This window comes from Artemia sp. Qi Xiang Cuo, chromosome 21 (assembly GCF_049724085.1).
Source record: "Artemia sp. Qi Xiang Cuo chromosome 21, ASM4972408v1, whole genome shotgun sequence".
In the NCBI taxonomy this organism is placed as follows: domain Eukaryota; kingdom Metazoa; phylum Arthropoda; class Branchiopoda; order Anostraca; family Artemiidae; genus Artemia; species Artemia sp. Qi Xiang Cuo.
Window position 1 is genome coordinate 52,271,068 of NC_142814.1, and position 21,105 is coordinate 52,292,172.

At 34.7% G+C, this 21,105-nt stretch overlaps 2 pseudogenes; both read right to left on the reverse strand.

Annotated features, from left to right (window-relative positions):
• Nucleotides 1-8,551: 8,551 nt before the first annotated feature.
• Nucleotides 8,552-10,425, reverse strand: LOC148939719 (nitric oxide synthase-like protein; annotated as a pseudogene).
• LOC148939720 (nitric oxide synthase, salivary gland-like) lies at nucleotides 10,381-11,672 on the reverse strand (annotated as a pseudogene).
• Between the last annotated feature and the right edge of the window lie 9,433 nt (nucleotides 11,673-21,105).

The following is a 21,105-nucleotide window of genomic DNA, read 5'->3' on the forward strand; positions in this document are numbered from 1 at the left end:
ATTTGCAACCAGTATATCGTAAAAATTGCATTTTTATGAACAAATGGGCTAAAAAATGTGGCGCAAAACTTAAGTAAAAGTGCTCTAGACATCAACTGGAAAATACAGTGCTTTTAAAATACAAGCACTTTTGGACTGGGAAACTGAAATAATCTAAAATAACACAGGTTGCAGGAATAGACCCCCCCCCCCCCTAAAAACAAGGAGATAATAAAATTGACCGAAGAATGGCAATCGGCGTAAAAACTTGTAAAAGCTGTTGAATAAAACAGGAGACATATAAATATAGGCTTAGAAAAGACCTATTGAACTGAAAAAGCTGACAAAGATTTGAAAATACCGCTTAGGCTTCACTGAAGTAAATAATAATAAAAAAAAAGTACAAGTTGAAAAAATAGCCAGACGGAAACGAAGTAAAAGAAATCAAACACCAAATAGATATTACTGAGGTGAGGGCACAACAAGAAGGTAAAAAGTCAGAAAATTCCATCTCAAGCTTTTTCAAACTGATTCTCAAGCTACAAATTTAGCTATTGTTTAATTTAGTTTTGAAAAAAAAAAGATGTATATTCTTATAGAAAAGTATGAGTCTTTAATTTTAGAATTAAAAAGTTTAAGCCTGGCTTTATGCAAAAAAAAACTTTAATGGTGTTTTAAAAAGACCATGAGCACACGTAATAAGTATTGATTAGTAGTAGTATGATTTTTTTTTGCGACCTGTAATAAACTTACCTGCACTGTACTTCTAGTTCTCTTGTTACTTTTAACTAAACAATAAATTACTTCCCGGAAAAAAAGACTTTTAGAGACGGAAGTGGAAACTACTACCAAGTAAAATAAACTTTTACACAGTGCTTGAGGAGTTCTCATAAGTGCTTTAATTATTATGGGTGTGTTTATATATGCTTTTAAATATTGGTATTATAGGAAACATCAAACCCCAGAGGGAAGGATGTAATAACCCCTGTCTGCACGAAACCATAATCTCTCGCAAAGAAATTAATTAATTAAAAAAAAATAACTTTTATCTGCAACCGCAGACAACGGTTGGCACTACGAGTGCATAAATATGAAAGTAAAAGAGTCGATAAATAGTGACGTGAATTCTCTGCTATGACAGTAGTAATACTTTTGATTGTAATTAAATTGGTATTTTGAGCGTTTTGCTAATGGAAAAAAAGAGTTGTAACACATTTTAGTGTTTCTTTTTGAGAAATTTACTGTGAAAAAAAATACTTTGCTCAGAATTAGATTAATGTTGAATTCGTTAAAATAACTTTTAAAATTTTAATCCACTGCGATTGTGTGTGAATGGTCTATCTAAGTTTTTTTGCTTAGCAATGCTTATGTAAGTTACTACACAATACTTAAATATATACTATATTTTAATTTACTTTAAATTTTAACTAATGATTTAATGTATATGTAAAGGTTTGACATCGAGTCAACGTATAAATAGTTTTTATTATGAAATGGTCCGCTAAGTATTAAGTTTGAAAAGAATAATCCAGGAAGAAACATAACGTTTCGATTTAAGCGGGATATTATTTTTGGAGTAATTAAAAAAAGAGGAGAAAGTAATTAAAAGTAATTAACTTTCGAATGCATTTATTTATATTAAAATTGAGTGTTTCATTCTACTATATATGCAAAAACATATGTTTTAGATGCATAATAATAAAAATATTTATTTTAGATACAGTCTTAGCTAAATTTCTTTTGGAAATCAAATTTTTCATAACATCCTTTTGGATCCATTTCTCAATCATTTCTTTGACGCATTTTTGGAAAGTAGCAAATTTCAAAGCCAGTTCAATTATATCCTAATACCATCAGAAACCAAACCATACTTAATCAACTGATATTTGGAAACTACTGACTTACTACAAGTTCGTCAGAAAGTGAGATAAAAACAGAACTTAATTTAGGCCTAGAAAATGTGCTACATAGCCAAATGGCTTCTGTTATTGAAATATGTGAAAAAAAATATGTGAAAATTTAAAAGTCAATAATATTATATGAAATTTAACCAAGGTATTTCTAAAACGAAAAATAAACGGTATATCAGCCACGTCACACAGATAAATTAAATTATTAAGGGGAATTAAATTTAAACTCAAATAATTCATAAACTTGTCTAATATTACTTGAAATTTAATTTTAGCAAAACCATTAATATTATGTTTAAGCCGCTTGGGGTCAAGTTAAAACAGAAGATGCATATGAAGAGGGTAAAAGAGTAATTGTCAGTCCTAGAGATAGAGAAAAAGAGAAACAAGGATAAATTTCAATTTGAAATCCTTCGACAAAAAAAAGGAGCAAGTCCAATATGGGCCCACAAACATGACTCTAAGGACACCCATTGCGAATATATGCACATAATGACCCAAAGATGGCAGTACAATAGCTATAAATGAAATTAAGTTGTTTTAAAAGTAAAATATTGAGAATTGGGACAATTCTTCTTTAAATGGGGAGTATTGTGGTAAAGCTTTCTAATTTAGTTAATTATTAATTTAGTAAAAATATATATGACGCAAATATAAAGTTTTCAAAATACCACTTTTTAAGATAGGGATACAAATCGTGGAATGTGTGGGCTTGGAGGGAACTTGCTCAATAACCAATTTCCTGGCTGAATGCGTCAATTTACCGGAAGGACGTGGTTAGGTTTTTCATATATATACCCCGATTTTTGAGACTGAAGGCAGACTTTTTGACTTGCCGGGTGAACCTCTGCCAGTTTGTTTTCTCATTAGAAATACCTTGGACTTTGTCGGATCATTGTAAGTGTCTGTATCTATTTATATCTTATTGTTGTTTTATTGAGACTTGTGGTCTACTTGGGATAGCCAGTCCCAGTAGACAGACTATATACGATTATATTATACGTTAAATGAATAAAAGTGTTGTACTCTAGACTACCTCTCTACGATCTAAATTTAGCCTCTTGAACATACATGGTCGGAACGCCTCATTTGTTCGGTCATAGCCTAAGGCACGCTACCAAAGTTTATTTACCTTAGGGCGAGAGTTTATCTCCCCTATAAGGGGAGAATAAAGGCATCTACGACTACAACCCCCAAAGACCACAACTAACGCTTCACAACAGGTGGCGGGTGCCAAATGAAAAAAATGAAGAAAAAAATTTAGGGAAAAAATTATCGAAATTGTAGAACTACCAAAAACCATCATTAATAAATAAATCAAACCCAAAACGAATAGAAATGACAGTAGATAACCTAGTCAAACTCAAAACTTGCAAAAATTAAAAGGATTGGGCTCACAATCCCCATGTCTTTTTAAGACCAGAATATAATTTGTACTATATTAAAAAAATATATGATATTATAAAAAAAATACTATATCTGGCATAAACTTGAAGGAGGGGGGTAGTTGCGTGGGACACAACAATGGTAGTAGCCCTTGTATATGAAAACAGTTGAATGGGAAATCAAATGATAGTGTTTGCTCAGTAATTTGTTTAGTTGAGAAAACATAATGCTTGTTCAGAAGCACAATACATAGAGGCAAGATTGTTGACTTAAACCATGAAAATGATCTTGTGATTGAAATGCCATATTCTGGGACAAAAAGGAAGAATGCAGCAGCAAAGGTAACAGGGTTACTGCTATTTTCCTTGCAAATATTCAAGGAAAAAAAATAACCATCACAAGTAATGAAATTTTAAATAGCATAGCATGTACCAAACATTTCACTTGACTCCATAGTTTTATTGTAATGAAGTGACAGAACTGCACTGCCAATATTTGGCTCATTGAAATGCTATATTTTGGGACAAAAGGAATGTTCCAACAAAGGTATGTATAATTGTGGACTTTTTGACATAAGCTATTACAATGCTTTTGCAGTCTCATAACATATAGAAAATTATAAGTGTTAAATGATTAAAAAAGGGGTAATTATTTCCCAAAGGAGCAATTAGGACTTTACAAATTATTGTTTAACAGTATAACAAGGGAGTCTTGTCTTGTCTTGGAGATTAATTGAGAAAAGGAAATTTCTCCAGTTTCTTTTCTAAAGAAAAAACATGGGTTAAATTTTAGATTAGTGGCTTCTGCTGATTTTAGAAAGCAGCTAAATAGGGTAAATAAAGCTAAGAGATTTATCCAGAGCTTTAATGATGGTTGAGAATGTAGCAGGAAGTACTTACATGCACAACTCTTCCCTCCACTCCAAAGGGAATCTATTTTTTGTTATGACTGTGTTATAAAAGTAAAATCTTGAGAGCAATATCTGCTACTGAATTGTAACACAAGTTAAAGTCTGGTGTCTTTATTCTATGGAAAATTTTGATTTACAAAGATACTCTTATTTGTTCATTTGATTTTTTAAAAAGATCCTTAGTATGGCTTGAAGTTAAAGAAAAGTAAAAGAAACTGCAGGTATTATGAAAAAGTTAGGCTTACTTGAAAACAAATATCATGAAATTATGAAAAAAAACATTACAAGCCACAGAATACTTACTCATATCATTCCTATAAGCACTTCATTTTGCTTTGCCAACACTTTTTCCCCCTAATGTGAAAATATATGGCCTAGTCTGTATTTTTATTACATTTTCCAGTTTTTTTTTATTTTGTCAAAGTTGCTTCTCTAAACTCTGCTGCTTAACCTGTTTGATAAAAGGATTGATACATGGCAAAATGTACAGAACATATATAATTTGAGCAATATATTTCCATATTACGGGGGGGGGGTTGAAGTACATTTAGGAATGATATAGACCAAGGCTAAGCAAGTATTATAGGATTGTTTGAAGCTGTTTTCAGAATTTTTATTGCATTTTCTTTCAAGTAAACTTAACTTTAGATAATATTAAATTACATTTTCAACAACAAGAGTAATTGGAAGAGCGATTGAAACCCAAAAATAACTGTAAATTGTTCTTTAGCCACAACTTACACAGATAGGCTATTGACCTATTATACAAATTCTGGGATTGGAAATATGTCATATTCTAAGTCCTTGGAAAGGGATGTTAGCTTGTAATATCTTCCTCAATACATTTCAGAGCCAAATCTGTTCCTGAAAGTCTTATTCACCCTGTTCAATTACTTCCCAAGACAGAAAGAGGCCTCTCACTTAGAACTTTACCAAAGCTTTGCCTAAAAATCTTCTAGCGTGAATTGACAGCCCAAGAATGGATTAAAATGAATATTTTGCATTTCTTAGCTCAACTTTTTTAATCTATTTATCTTCGAGTCTGAGTTACAGGGTCTAAAACAACACGAGACAAAGTAGTTGATTGTGAATTATCCAATTCCTTTGGCTCTAAAAATTTTTTTAAATTTTCAGAAATGAATCAAAGTGAAAATCTGCATAAACAATGAGAATCACATGAGCAAAACCATAGTCGCACTAATTTTAAAAATATTGCCATAATTTCCAACAATACATTCAAATTCATGTTCTGGCGAAAATCATTGTTGATCAACAAATGTGTTCTCACAATTGTTCATCAACATTGTTAATCAACATGTTGTTCGCCCGAAAACACCTTAAACAACGTCAGCTGGAACGGAAAAAAAAACTTTTTATTAACTTTTTTATCACTTTTTGGTGCACTCCTTGTACGATCATAATGATTAATTTTTTTGACTGATATTTGTTCCACATAGTTTATTTTAAAGATACCCATTGCTTATTTCTGTTCCAAGTTTGTGAAATAAATAATTATTTTTAATTCTAGTCGAGAGGTGAATTAAAAATGGGCGGGATATAATAACTCTTAGCAAAGAAAATATGACAGAACTCTGTACATAGAATATTGCAATTAATAAACGAGTAACTTTTAAGAATATATTTTCTCATAGGATGTTTGATATTTGTATTGACTAACGTATGTAATATAATGTGTATTTTATAAGGTTGTCTCTAGTATAAGCCAGCGGCTGCTTCTGAAATTAGTTTCTTAACCTAACTCATTCAACATATGATATTTTCCAACCTGTGACTGAAAGTTTGGCTTAACTAAAAGAATCTTCATTCATTAGCGTAAACACAGACTCTTGAGGATGCTCATTTAAAATATTTATAAGAGGAGTTGTTCGCTTGGTTTATCCTGAAAAAGAAGACCCTAGGTACAGACAGAGCGAGGGTATTAGGTCATATGGTAGTTGCCACCTTAGTTCCTATCTTATTTTAGTTCCTAAAATCCGTGACAAAAATCAACAGAACCTGCTATATTCCCCTCCTTTGCCATATCCTCACTCTTCTGAATATAGGAATCCATCCCTCTATCTTCAACTAGTACCTTTTTCAACTTCTCCTCGCTATCATTATTAAATCTTCCCTCCATTCAAGCTCATTACCTATCTTTCCCTCAACCCTAAATTTTTTTCAGGCTCTCAGCCCATTCTCCCCCTCCCAATTCAACCCTAATAGGTAAAAGATCTGACCCAGCCAGCGCCATCAGTTTAAAATCCACACAACAAGAAAGAAGCCCAAAACTAACAACCCCATAATCTATAACACTTGGAGATTTACCCGAAAAACATGTAAAATCCCCCACTTCTTTATCCTTCCCTGTCGTCCCATTCATAATAACCAAATTCTGCTTAACACAAAAATCCAATAATTTTTTACCCCAATTATTCTTTCTCCGATAACCATCCTTTCTTGTCCTCCTCATAACCAACGGCTTAATCATGTAATCTCTGTTCATATTTTCTAGTTCGAAATTCACCTCCTCCTCACGGGCTCCTTCGTCCTCCCCTGTATATCCGTTAAAATCCCCGAGAAAAATAGAATAATCGGACAAAATCTGTTCTGAAAAACGATCCATATCTTTTTTTATATCTCCCAGGTATCTTCATTACTAAAAGTGCTAGTTTCTGGCGATAAATACACTGAACAAAAGATAAACGAGTTACTAACCAAAGATACTCGCACCCATACTAGATTCCATGAAACACTTCAATCGAGATACATTTCGCCATCTTTTCGTTATCAATAATGCAACTCCTCCATAAGTTTTACCATTCTACGATCGCTTTTTTTGTGATCCAAAATAAGAAAAACCTTCTATTTTCTCCTCTTTTTTCAGCCACTTTTCTACTAATGATACAACTGAAAAATCATGACATTTAAGAAGACACTCTACTTTAAGATACGAAAAACCCTGAACATTCCAATGTGCTAAATGACACCTGTAATTTGCGCCATGGCTCTGCTTATCCTATCCACTATCTGAGCCAATGAGTTATGACGTTTTAAATAGCCGCCTAGGCTCCATGTTTTAAGGGTCGTCAGCTCTAACAGACTTGCTCTTCCGTCATAGGTTGTCATCTGGGCTAATAATTTGTTGTCTGTTAAGTTTGGGAGCCCCCACAGGCCCGACAAAAGATGATGTGGAGCCTATTTTAATAGCTGGAGTTTTACTGCTCACCCCATTTATTTTGCTATCACTACTTAGCTCCTCCACTACATAAAAGAAAGATTGAATTGAGGATGAAGATCCTGAACGCGAGCTTGAATTGCAAGTTTCTTCCAGTTTAAACCGATTATTTTCAGAAACCAGACTCGTTACTAAACTTTTTTGCGGCACTGATAAAGACTCAGGTACACGGTGAAACTTTTGTCCAACATTTTCCTTAAAATGGGTCATAGTACTCGCTTATGACTCAATATTAGGGGCATTCGTAACCTCAACTATACATTGCTTATCAAAGCTATACGTAAAACACTGTTAACCAATATATATTTTTATCCCTCTTAGTCTTGCTTCTCTATTTTCTCCTCTACCACGTTCAAGAAAAGGCTTTTGGCGGTTAAGGATAGACAGTTCACGCTCTGTATAATCGGGCCTAACACCAAGACTCGCCCTTTTCAGGTAAGCACTTGACCGCAATATAATATCACGAGTGTAACCGTTTGTGAACCTAACCAACACCGGCCGCGTGCCTTGTTTAGCGTTTAGCCGAAAAATGTCTCTAATGTCCATAATTTCCAGGCCCTAAATTTGGCACATGTAAGTTCAGTTCTTTCATTGCATCTTCTCGTAAAGAAGAACCTTTGTTTGCAGGATCAAAATTATACAGGACCAAATTACACTTTTTAGACTCATTTCCTAGTTTTTGCAATTTTACGTTAGTAGCCGACATTTCAGCTTTCAAACTTAGGTAATCTTTCTTCAATTGTGATGCATCCTCCGAGAACTTCTCTACTGTCGAATCAATTCGCAACGAAATAGCAAATAGAACATAAATTCTATGTTCTTGAACCTGCGACGAAGCTATGTCTATTCCGTTCAATTTTCGATTAATTTCTTGTAGAGTTTCAGATAAATTAACTGCAGTCATAATTAATCCGGAAATATGGTTATAATAATTAGAAAGATTACTTATCTTTCTGTGAGGGCCAAGCCTCACAAATGAATCAGAGTGACTATTCCTGTGACTATAATTATTCTCACAAAGTTTCCACTTAACATAGCAAGTCTTATAAAGTAAGATTTCCACTTAACATGACAATTCTTGTCAATAGGACGTGGTTTTTCAAGTTATTTCACTGCCTGTGTCTTTAGATGTTAGCGGAATGAATGCTGAAATAATATATCATTTGCCATGTTAATATCTCCACATAGATGCATATGATCGTCGTGGCTATCTAACGATTCATGAATATGATGGGCATTGGTATCTATCATCATCTTGTGTTGTACAAATTCTCTCTTAATCACAGCTTCTCGGGAATACGCAAATGCAGTAAGCTCAATAGCACCCAGATCATGACGTTTCCACTTCTCCTCTGAAAAGATTTATTTCTTGTGTCTTAGACCATCCATAGAAAATAACTGTTCCCAGTTGTTGTTCAACTTTCATCTGTTCTGCCCTGTGCATCCAGAAAGACCTGAATGTTGCTGTGGCTGTGCGCGGTCCTATAATTATAATTGGTACAAATATATTTTCTGTCAAATTAAATCGAGACTCACTCCTAAGGAAGGCGTTTACGGTTGTTCCAGTGATTACTTGGTTCAGTTACATTGAACAGATACCACTTCGGGATGGCCCATCTTCGGTATTAAATTTGTCAGCCCCAACTGTTAGATCCGCACAATTTGGCAAACTCAGCAAACTAGAAGATACGAAAAAAAGAGTGGCTTCATCTAGGGGAGTTTATAGATGCGAACTTTAGCTGGGATACTCAGTGATGAAAACTCACCAAGGAAGCTCAGTACTATTAACCATTTTGAATGCTTCCACCGCCCATACCTCCCCACATCATGTGAGAGAATCTTCAAATCGTTTCTTTGTTTTGAATTGGTAGTGTAGATAGCAAAATACCCTAGGAGTGATTGGGTCGGGGAAGTTGTAATATTTAAAAACTTCTTGAACCCTTTAATAATTGTGGCACGAGGCAGGTTTTCATACAAAAACATTATTGCCTTGGGCCAGCAATAGTCAGCATTTCCTTGTCTATTATCAAACGTTGAGTCTGTTCAAGGATTGGGACACGATTTAGCTTCTGAATACCATTGTAATGGCATTTTTTGAAAGTACCCATAGCTGGTCACCTGGATCGAACGAGACCGGGCTACTCAAGGTCACATCGTACTAAGACAATCTAATTTGAATTGTGCATGGACTAGCGTCTTGACTACCAGCAATTACTTCATTATATGTCACCATCAGAGGTAGAAGCTCCTTCCCAATACATATGGAAAAATACTTTGTGAAGTGAGGTCTTCAAGGAGCATCGGTAGTAACCAACTTCATATTTGATTGAACAGACTTTTGAAAAAATTCTATACCAATAATAGCCACGATTTCTGTTGGCTGTTTTATGTGGAATATTTGACAAGAAGCCTGAAAGGTGTCATTTGCCCACTTTTTATATGTCAGTGATTGACACCTATTTTATTCCCAAAGTTCTAAGCAATGAATATGTTCAGCAACTTAAGAACCCAATAGAGCATCTAAAGCTTTTCCAAAGGCGCCATAAGCCTTATGTACAGTCGATACCAATGTCAAGCAAGAAAATCAGATGTTAATTAGCCAATTGCTTGATTTGATGATTGTAGCAGGATCCTAAAATATTAAATTCTTTCTGTTTCCAGAGCGTGGATACTGACGCCAAAGTACTGACGCCAAAGGTTTCTAAAATTTTTCTCTATTGTTCGGAGGATCACCACTTCCAAATTTAGATATGTCAATGAGAATCAAATATTAGAACTCAATCTTGGTAACATCATAATCTTCCATGCGCAGAACCTCGGTCAGAATACATGCTCGGTGCTTTTGAGAATACATATGCCTTCTGTTTAGGAAAACCAAGGGAATTGTCCTTATCAGTAGAATAGAGAATCATTGCTTTTGTTCTGTTGGTATAAATTTTCATAAACATCCTTTGAGCGATCAAAGCTACCCTTCCCATTTGTCTAAACCTCTTCAAGTAAATCATATCCGTCTTTCAGAACTTTTCTTTGAAATGTTTTCCAAAACTATTTCTTCTATTATGGCTGATCCTGATAGTCGTACAATGGTTTGATCATGCAAAATAAAACCCAATCTGTGGGACATCCATCTCTTTCTTCATGCTCGCTCTTGAAATGTTCAGTAAAAGTCTCACCATGTGTCTGATTGTCAACGATGTGACCTTTGCTTCCCGAAAACTGCGCCACAGTGACAACCAGCTCGCTGACGGCCAAATCCGCCAATTGCTCTCGTTTGTTTCCGTGTTCAGGCCCATTATACCAGCCATCACAGGTACGAGATAGTAGCTATGTTGATTTGCTAGATCACTTGGTCCTACTCCTGAATCTGAGTGCCAGCCACTTAAGGGTTTTGCTCTGAATTTTTAACCACCACAGTCTAATTTCAAGCAGGACACTCCAGGGAGGGCAAAACATTTGTAGCTAAGATTGCTAATTTTTTTTATATTTGGGGTGGCAAAGCGGTTCTTGAAGAACAAGGTCTTCAGGGATATAAAAAATACGCTTCCTCATCACCAGCCTAAACTATAAGGGGTAATATGTCCTGTCTTCTCCCTTTTCCAACCCAGCCAAGCTTTAGAGCAGCCTGAGTATGCCGTTAGGTTGTTTATAGCAGGCACATCCAATCAGAGTAGAAATCTACACGTGAAAGTAGCATCTTCCTATCTGACGGGGTGGAAACACCACAATTTGGATCGAAGAATCCCGCCATTTGTGACGTATTGCAGGTGGGTGCAAATGGCTTCAAAGCATTCCCTGCACTGTGTCAATATGATGAATATCATATATCTGTAGCTTTCAAACAGTTCGTGATAACGAACTTTAAGTAAGAATTTGGCTACCGAAACTAAAAAACAGAATTTTAATATCAATACATATATCGACAGAATTAGCTAACGATGCTGATTCAAAATAAATAAGATTCATCAAGATCAATGTGACCCATCAAAAGTTACGAGCATGATAAAATTTGCCTGATTTTTGAAATAGTTGGAAGCACCCCTGAAAATTAAAGGAATCTTATTGAACACATCATCAGATTCAGCGTACCATAGAACTCTACCGTAGAAGTCTCAAGCTCCTATCTGCAAAAATGTGAAATTTTGCTATTTTCGCCCGAAGACAGAAAACGGATGCGTGTTCATTTGCTGTTTTTTCCCCCAGGGGAAAGTGGATCTATATAATGGTTCTAGAAGATCGAGAGAGGGTGATTCTCAGGGAGGATGGAACTAGGAGTTTTCCGTGAGGGGGAGGGATATATATTTCATAGAGGGTGAGCAAGATTTACCGGCATTATTTGAAAAACAAACAAAAATTATTCCATATATGAAGGGGTGTCCCTGCTCTATACCTTTCTCCTTACGCTAAAGTTTGACTGTGTCCCAATTTTTAAGAGTGTGTACCTAAACACGGGGGCCATTTAAATAGAATAGGAAGCGTTTTTGAAAGTGCTAACAGCTTTAGCGTCAAGAACAAGGTATTAAGGTGGGGGTAAGCTTTCATATACGTATTAAATCCGCCAAAATTAATGTGCAAGTTTTGTTGTAATTTTTCATACACGGTGAGCCAAATTCGAACCTGGATTAGTTGAAAACCGTTCAAAAATTAAATAAAAACCAAGTTTTTTTTAATTGAAAGTAAGGAGCGACATTAAAACTTAAAACGATCCGAAATTATTCTGCATATGAAAGGGGCTGTCCCATCCTCAGTGCCTCGCTCTTTATGCTAAAGTTTTTCATTGTTTTAAAGAGGATGGTTGTGACATAGTCAAACTTGAGCGTAAAGAGCGAGGTGTTGAAGAGGGGACAGTCCCTTTCATATACGGAGTAATTTCTGTTCGTTTTCTGTATAATAATCTTTTTTAAACTTTTAAAGTATAAACTTTTCTTTATAATAATCTTTTTTATCCCTTCTCAGAATTTAATGTGAGAAATTATTATACATAGAATAATAATAAGGGTGTAAAGTTCCCTTTACACCCTTCTTATAAAGCTTGTAACTTTTCTCGATACGTTTAAGGAGTGAGGTACTAATCCAAGGTTTTACGAGGTCGACGTATCTACCACTTTATTTCTCCTGAATAAACGTTGTATTGAAACAATTTATAATAAAATAATACTATTTCCCAAACTCTTTATTAAGTTCAGGGCTCCGATTATTTATTGTTACCGTCTTTTCCTCTAACAAATTTCTAAATTCTGAACGGAAATGAATGAACAGTCATTCGCAGTAGTAACAATTCCATTGATAAACCAGCAATCCATTTACGACTTGTACAAAATTTCGACCTTCCCTGCTAACACAAAGAAGACAAATTCAATTATGACTATCACACCTGAAACAGAGTATTGACTTGTTGATCAAGATAGACGAAAGTATGCCCTAGCCAATCCACAAGACTTATAAGAGTGCGTATCATTCAAAAACCTGATATGCCAGCTTACGTTACCTATTTATAATGTCAAATCTGGATCTTTTATGTTAGATATATTCTTAAAAGACGCAAAGCCGGAAAAAATACGTGATTCATGCGAAGCCTCGATAGAAAGCACTGAACTAGAAATATTTATACACCTAAAAAATAATCTTTGGCTATTTAGTGTCCCAAGAGAAACTATTTGAACTTTGTCTTGTTATAATAATACGGAAAGAATAGATTCAAGTTACAGGACCAAATTACTGTTACAAGATGTGGGTACGATAACAATAAAACAAGGATGTCGACTTGTAACTAAAGAGTCAACAGTTCAAACGCCGTTAATTACCACGAGCACAACTATAATAAGTCCTAAAATAATCAATTTTAAGGCAATTAACCTGTCGTACACTATTTCCAATATAGAAAGTGAGGAAATGAAAACCTCGATATGGTCCAAAAAGAAAAGAATAAAGGGATATTAAAGCTTACAAAAATAAGAGAAGCATTAGATTCCCAGATCCCCTTATTTACTAATGAAGACCAGAGACTAACGTACGTGGATAATAGATAAGGATTATTCTCAAACAATTTTTGGTGGAACATACTACTGACCGTATGTGTCGTATTCGCGATTTCCCTGACCATGAGAACCTTACTAACTTTTAATTATGGAAGAGTTTTGAGACTAAGAAGGAAAAACCCAAAGGAAGGTCACGGGGAAATGGCTGAAATGAGGAAGTTAAACTCGGAACCCCATGAGAACGTCTAAGCCAAGAAAAAGGGAAGACACTAGAAAACGAGTGGGTATAGAGGTCTCCACTCGTTCTTGCTTTGTCTAGTTCCCTCATTGTAAGTGTCGTTTACGTAAAACCGTGCGCTTACCACGCTGCAACATGCGTTTCTTAAACAGCAAGGACGTGCGTGAACAGTGAAGGCATGAAATATGTTGTAAACTGAGACCTCAAACTAAATGATGTAGTGTAACATGTTTAAATGGTTATTTTAAATCTAATGTAGAATTAAATAGAGGTTGAAGAAGATTAAGATAAAGTGTGTGTAATAACTTATACTAAGGAAAATAATAAGAGACCTTACTTAAAGTAACAATGTCTTGTTGTTCAAGTTAATACATGTGCATTAATATTGGCATATGCTTAATATTGCCTTGTAGCGTAACGTTAACCATTAAATGTAACCAATTACGTTGCTTATTATGTATTATGACGACTTGTTTTAAAGAACGTGTGATTCTGCCTAGTTATTTTTATTCCAGGAATTGGAATGACATATTGGAAATCAATCATTGCAATGCGTAGTCCAGTAAAGATACAACCTAGTAGCATCTATTTTCATCATATTTCAACCAACGAAGAGTACTCACCTTAGACTCCTGGCAATTTTCATCCTAGCTTCGTTTACAAAAATTACGGTTACCTTTTTGATCGTTGTTCCTCGATCAAAAACCATATTATGTACCAGGTAACACTATCTAATAAATTTCAGTATACCGGGCATTATCAAACTAAGTAAACACATCAATCTTGAGAACCCCATTGACAAGTGCGAGAGATAAGTTCATAAATATCACCCTTGATAATCCTTATGGACCCATGCACCATATAACTGTATAGTTATGATTTCTGATGAACCCAAATTATTTACGTGTCGCAGATTCACGCGTTGAATCCCTTTCGACCATTTCTCGGAACCAATCCTATCACCTCTATCAAACGCGAAAAGTTCCTATCTCTGTTATCCCATAAATGTTACGAGATAATTTCTGAAAAATGGACCTGGAAACCAACCGCTGAATTACAGAAACCAAAATTAACCCCAGTGACTAACCCCTCTGTGACAATATACTCCTCCCACAAGTTAAAGACAATATGTTGAAGGAGTCTCTAAAGTTTGACGTCGACCCACTCCAAATCCAAACATCAATTCCCTTGTGATTAACTAAGGAATCACCGCAAAAGCCAATAGATGCAAGCCATGAACGAACAATTTTATAAGAGAACTTAATCTCTAAGTGCACAAACGAACAATTTTATACGAGAAATACATTCTCTACGTACTTTAAAATATCCCAAGAACGATATGCTGAGAAGAAAATCAACCCATCTATTATCAACGTAGTAAAAAAGGTAAAGGATGCGGCACTAGACCCTTAAGGTCCAAACCGGCGGTGCTGATCTCCGTTTCGTGGCCCTTCAGCCAGGAAGTGCAATGGGGGGCTGGGGGCCAGCCAACCTATGCTTTCGCAAACCCTACCTGTTTACCTTCCCCAGATTTCTCCAGGTACCCATTTAGAGCTGGGTTGACTCTGGCTAAGCTTACAGGGTCACACCACTGACCCGCGTCCCAAACTAAGAAACTGACCACACCAGGGATCGAACCCGAATTCACGGATTCTCAGCCCAGCGCGCGTCCACTTAGCCAGAACGGCCTTTGGCTATTATCAACGTAGTCCCAGTGTTCAACCCCTTAACGATAAGGCACCTTATGAACTATCCAAAAACAGCAGGTGAGAATGAACTCTGATATCTAAATTCCACACACCCGTACCTGGGAGAAGAATTTCCCGTTTGACAATTAGAGAAAGCGTTTCGTCCAGGATGAACATAACAGTGCTCGAACTGATCTGTGAAGAAACTATATTGTAAGTGTTTTAAAATTTTTTGCCAAGACGAAAGCAGTCAAGGACCATAATTTACAACAAAAGGAGTGAGTACGCTAAGAGACACGTAAGGTGGTGAAATAGGTGTGAATTTACACATGTCACATTTTAATAATTATGATAAAAAATAGTTTTGAAAATTAACTTCGATAACTTATTATCAGAATTATATAACGAACAAACCCAGTGAAAATGTTTTAATGATCACCAGTGAATGTAGTGAACATATTATTATATGCTTTAAGTCCTTCATATATGTATGTATTGCTAGTTATTTAGACAGAGTTAATATAAAATCAATGTATCTCCCCATTAATTCAGCGTAGATAGGAAGCATAATTATCCTATAGTTAGCAAAGGACAAAAACTTGTAAAAGATGAATTTTCAAAAAAAAAATCTTACAGTAATAGTAGTAATAGTAGAATAGTCCCAACCACATAAAACAATTCCTATGATAATGTTTGATACAGTTGGAATGAGTCATCAGTGTTAGATGTAGAAAACAAAAACAAATTTTTAGTATAGTAGCTAGGCTATAACCATGGATAATCTTAGTCCGGTAGAGGAACTTTAGAAAGGGATATATAATAAAATAAGAAAAGTAATAGAGAAAATTTTTAGCACTCCCGATTAAGCTTATATAAAAGTATAAAATAATACAATGTCAACTAAAATTACGCAGGACCAATAGTAAATAAATCGTGAATATTTCAAAAACCCTAGGGCAATCAGAACCTAATGAAGGGACGTCATTAAATAATGGGAAGGGTAATATGTACCGTGAGTAATATGTGATATATTTGAAATACAAGAAAATAAAATTCTTTCTTTCTGAGGATAATTCCGACAGAAATTAAACTTCCCCTAATTAAGCTTAAAAATCCTGTTTCAAACTAGAGTCTAAATTCTTAATCAGCAAACGAAAAACTGCACTTTAGTCTCAGCCAAACATCGGCGGAGACGGTTTTGAATTTCGCGAAGATACTTAGCAATAAAAAAATCACTAGATACAAAGTTCACAGGAAGTTTAAGTAATTATAGCAGTATGAATGTTTAATCATCAAAAATATTGAAAATAAATTATTGGATGGGCAGTTAGCATAATGAGTTTAGTTTGCAAACATAATTACAAGGTAGCAGGCCCTTCACAAGAGTTGAGCCAATCGTGAAATAGCTCTTAGCGCGCAGAATCAAGAATAGTGTTTTATAATGTTAGAAAAGTTTTTTTTGGATTGCGTTTACTCAGAACCCAGGCATTATGATTACAGACATTATGTTCCTACCGAAGTGAAGCTTTGCCCATATACATACATTGTTGTACACCTGAAATGTAAGTTCAATAAATCCATTTCTTTTCTATTTGTGTTTGTTCTTATTATATGCCCGTATCTCATCGCACTGTAGATAACTAGTTCAATTGTACTCCATAGGCAGGGCTCCCTAAAGAATCTGATTCGGAGATAATTCGAGGAAAAGAGGTTACACTTTTGTAGTTACATATTTTATTTTCTCTCAAGATTGAGAGTGGCGCGGCCACCCATTTACCTTAATCTCCATTGCTGTGGCGCAGTCTTTGATGGCAGAATTGGCACAATCTTTAGCGTTGCAAGCGACGCGGTCGGAAAACTTATAAGATGCTAGTTCACAGCTTTAAACCTCAACGGCGCAGTGGGCGCGATCGGTATACAGATTAAAACCCTTAACATTACACTAGCTCTCTGATTGGTCTAGAAAGTGTCGTGTGACCTTGTAGAGCTAGAAATTAGAGAGGGCTTCCTACTTATACTGTCCCGTGTTTTAATTTATTTGTTGAACTCGTTTCGATAAATCTGTCTCGGAACGCTGTTAGTAATTTGTCAATTGAATTTATTGGGATATTGTTATGTTCCCCAACAGAATTTTCAATTTGTTTTAAAAACGTCAAGGCTTGCCCTATTAATCTTAGAAGTAGCATGCTTACCAGCGGTTTTAACCCTTTTCTAGTTATCTCTAGAAAGTGGGCAAATTGGATATTAAATTTGTCTATATCTGATAATCCGTCATATTGAGGAAGAGATTTGGTTATTTCTACGTTTTTTCGATTAGTTTTTGCGCTAATAATAGTTCGCTTAGTTCTTCTGACATATTGTAAGTTTTTTTGAAATAGTTGACCTGTTGTATAACTTTATGAAATAACACAAAAACAATCAGTTGACCCTTTTTACTTAGCCTACTATGGGAGAAACTACTATTTATCTCCAATGTGAGACATTCTAAGAGGGTGTCCCTATTATTAGCTTAAGGGTTCTAGGCATAGAAATATAACACTCTTTCTTATAAGTCCTTATCTCTTAGTAGATTGTAATGAATTTTTTTGTATTATAAATAGTTCTCGTGCTTAACTCCGAGTTTACTGTGACCGCGCCAATATTATGGGGGGATTTATTATTATGTATCTTGGGGGACAGCTGACTGACTCTTGATCTTACTGTTGAAGAACTCCTAATATAGAAGCGTAGCCATAATATCTAGGGTCAACTCTTTACCATATTCCTTCAATTTTTCATGAAGATCAGATTCCTTAGGGAGTGATTTCTGGAGACAGAACTAATTGCTTACTATAAATCGAGATACTGACACATATAGAAAAAAAACAATTAAGAAAGTAATAGGTTTATTGTCACTTACAGTGATATAGACAGCAGCGTACGAACGTAAGATAAGAATGATACAAAACTTCAAATCTCTTATTATGTTGTACAACAGTCCAATAGTTTTTTTAGCAATTTTCAATTATTCAAATCTCACATTCCTAAAGAACTCAATACTTTGTATTAAACAATGTCCTGAAATTTGTCAAGCATTTTTTACGAATATTTAAATCCCTCTGATTTTCCATATCAAAGGAATACACATCTTTTGTATTGCAAAATCAAATGGTACTTTTCGCTCTTATAAATACGTCTAACTCATTTGGGAATATTCAGATTTCTTTTGTTTTCCAGAACAAAGGAATGTGTGGCTTTTGTATAAGACAAAGTAATGCATCTATTCTCGCTTGAAATTCATCAAGCTGGTATGAGAATATTAACGTCTGTTTTATTTGGTATTTTCAAGGGATGTCTAATGAGAATATATTGCAGGTTTTCTCTCATCGTTAGAAATTAGATAGAAGTTTGCAATGGGATTTAAACGATAGAATATTTCGTGAAATATTCGTGGATATTTCTATCAGCATAACTGTTCCTTTCTTGTCAGAAATGAAGAGAAGTTTAACTTATCTTTGAAATATTTTGGAAAAAAAAAAGTTTCTTTTATATAAAGGTAAAAAGATTTAAGTTATTTTGTTTTCTACTCATGTTACAATCAATAGGAATAGGGTAAGCACAAGATTGTGATTTAGAATTTAAATCAAAAGTGACATTCTTTTTTTTGTTATTATTTTAATACTTTGAAAAAAAGGCGTAAAATTTAAGTTAAAAAAAAAAGGTCCACAAACAATATTTCACTAGATATGTTAGCAAAAGTCACGACTAACATATCTATATCATTCTCATTTTGAATTCGGAAAATATTAAATGTGATTTTTGTATGTTTTAAGTTTGTTTAAAAAAAATTGAAAAAAAACACGTCAAAAACTGTTGGGGCCTGGGGGCGTGGAGGGGGGGAGGGGGGTGGAGAGAGAGAGGGGAGGGAGGATTTAGGGATTGGGTTGAGATATATGGTGGGGGGAGGACTTGGGGCACGAATAAAAAAAATAAGTAAGATTTGCCTCACGAGCTAAGCTCGCAAATCATTTAAATGCAGTGTTTACGCACTTTTTAGTTTTGATATTGCTCTTTACCGACCTCTGAAGATCCATGTTCAAATATATTTAACAATTCGTTAACTATAAGAGAACTGTATAAACCATTCGATAAATTATATTAGAATTAATCCCTTTACCTGCTAAGAGTACAAATGAATAACTTACTACTTCCATGTAGCTTTCATCATTATTCCTTTTCTTAGAGTTCATTTTGCTATTTCAAATGCCAGTCTTTAACTGAGAAAATAAGTTGCCATCAAAGTTTTTTTACTCGTGTTAAAGGCGAAACGTAAGAAAACCATGCCTAACATATTGCTTAACAGATAGAACTTCATAACCATCGACTGAGTATAACCATACCAGGAAAAGCCATCGGTGTATGAGAAACGGCCATGACTCCAAGAGAAACATGAAATCAGAGAAAAAATGCTAGCTGGCTTACACTTAACATAGACTTTATGCAATCACAACTCCCCTAATGTGCCTAATGTCCCCTAATATATATCCCTGAATTTGAATATATAGGGGTGTGGGATCAAATTCATTTCCGTCAAAAAAAGGATATCGTGTGCTATATTGGTTCTCATCCTCAATTCGAGCCCTTTTGATGGTGGGAGGGTCACATTCTTCAAAATTATTCTTAAAAAGAAATTAAATTATAGTTTTCTTTAAAAAACTATTTTTACAACTTTTGGGGGAGTTTTATCTTTGAAATTATCTAAAAGTTGCTAATTTTTATACCCCCCTCATGTGAAAATGTATAGACACAATTTGTTTCTTAACTATTATATTTTCATCCTATTTTATTTCATATTAGCCGAACTTTTTTATTTCATATTAGCCGAACTTGATTTCTTTAGTGTGTCATATAATGCATACTATCATGTTTCCTTCAGAAAACCCTATAGAACAGAATGGCACAAAAAAAGCCAAAATATAGCCTAAAATACCATAAATATCTCAGAAATTATGCTTCTAAAAACCAGGGCTAATTAAAATAATAGAAGGCTAAAACCCGCAATTATGGGGGGGGGGGTAAATTGTCAAATTTAGATAGCTAGGTAGGCTACAGACCCATAAAATAACTTTCAAAATGTTATAAACTCTAGAAACATGGGGGTATTTAGATATATATGCATGAAAGCACATTCCCACTATAATTAGACAGAAAAAGGTCGGTAACACAACTTATAGGCCTAAATTTATATCAAATGACAGTTTCAATAGCTAGCCTAGTAGAAAATAAATCCGATCAGATAAAAAAATGCTATCTGGTTTACACTTGACATAAGCTTCATACAACCCCTCCCCTTCTAATATGCAAATATATACCAAGAATTCGAATATATTGGGTGGGGGGGCTAAAATTCAATTCCGACAAAAAATGATTATATTTGGAAAGAGGATAAGAAAGTGACATCGAGTCGTATATCCACATTAGTCAATAATATGATTTGGTAAAAATTTACCAAGTATATATCTCAATTAATTATTTATCAACAGAACTTACGTTACAAATTTGCGTTTCAATAACTTCTAAATCAGCCATTGATGCTTGCTCCATAATGCTTTGAAAGAAACTGTTACTTCAACCTCGAACCACGATCATTATAAACATAGTCTCAAGGTGGAATTGTGACATAACAGAAATTACGTAAATCCATGCTAATGAATTTTCCAGAAGTCTGCTCTGATGTCACCTTGTTATCCCAGTATTTCTAACTCTTGTTCGTACACGGATTCTAGGCCCTTGATTGGCTGTCAT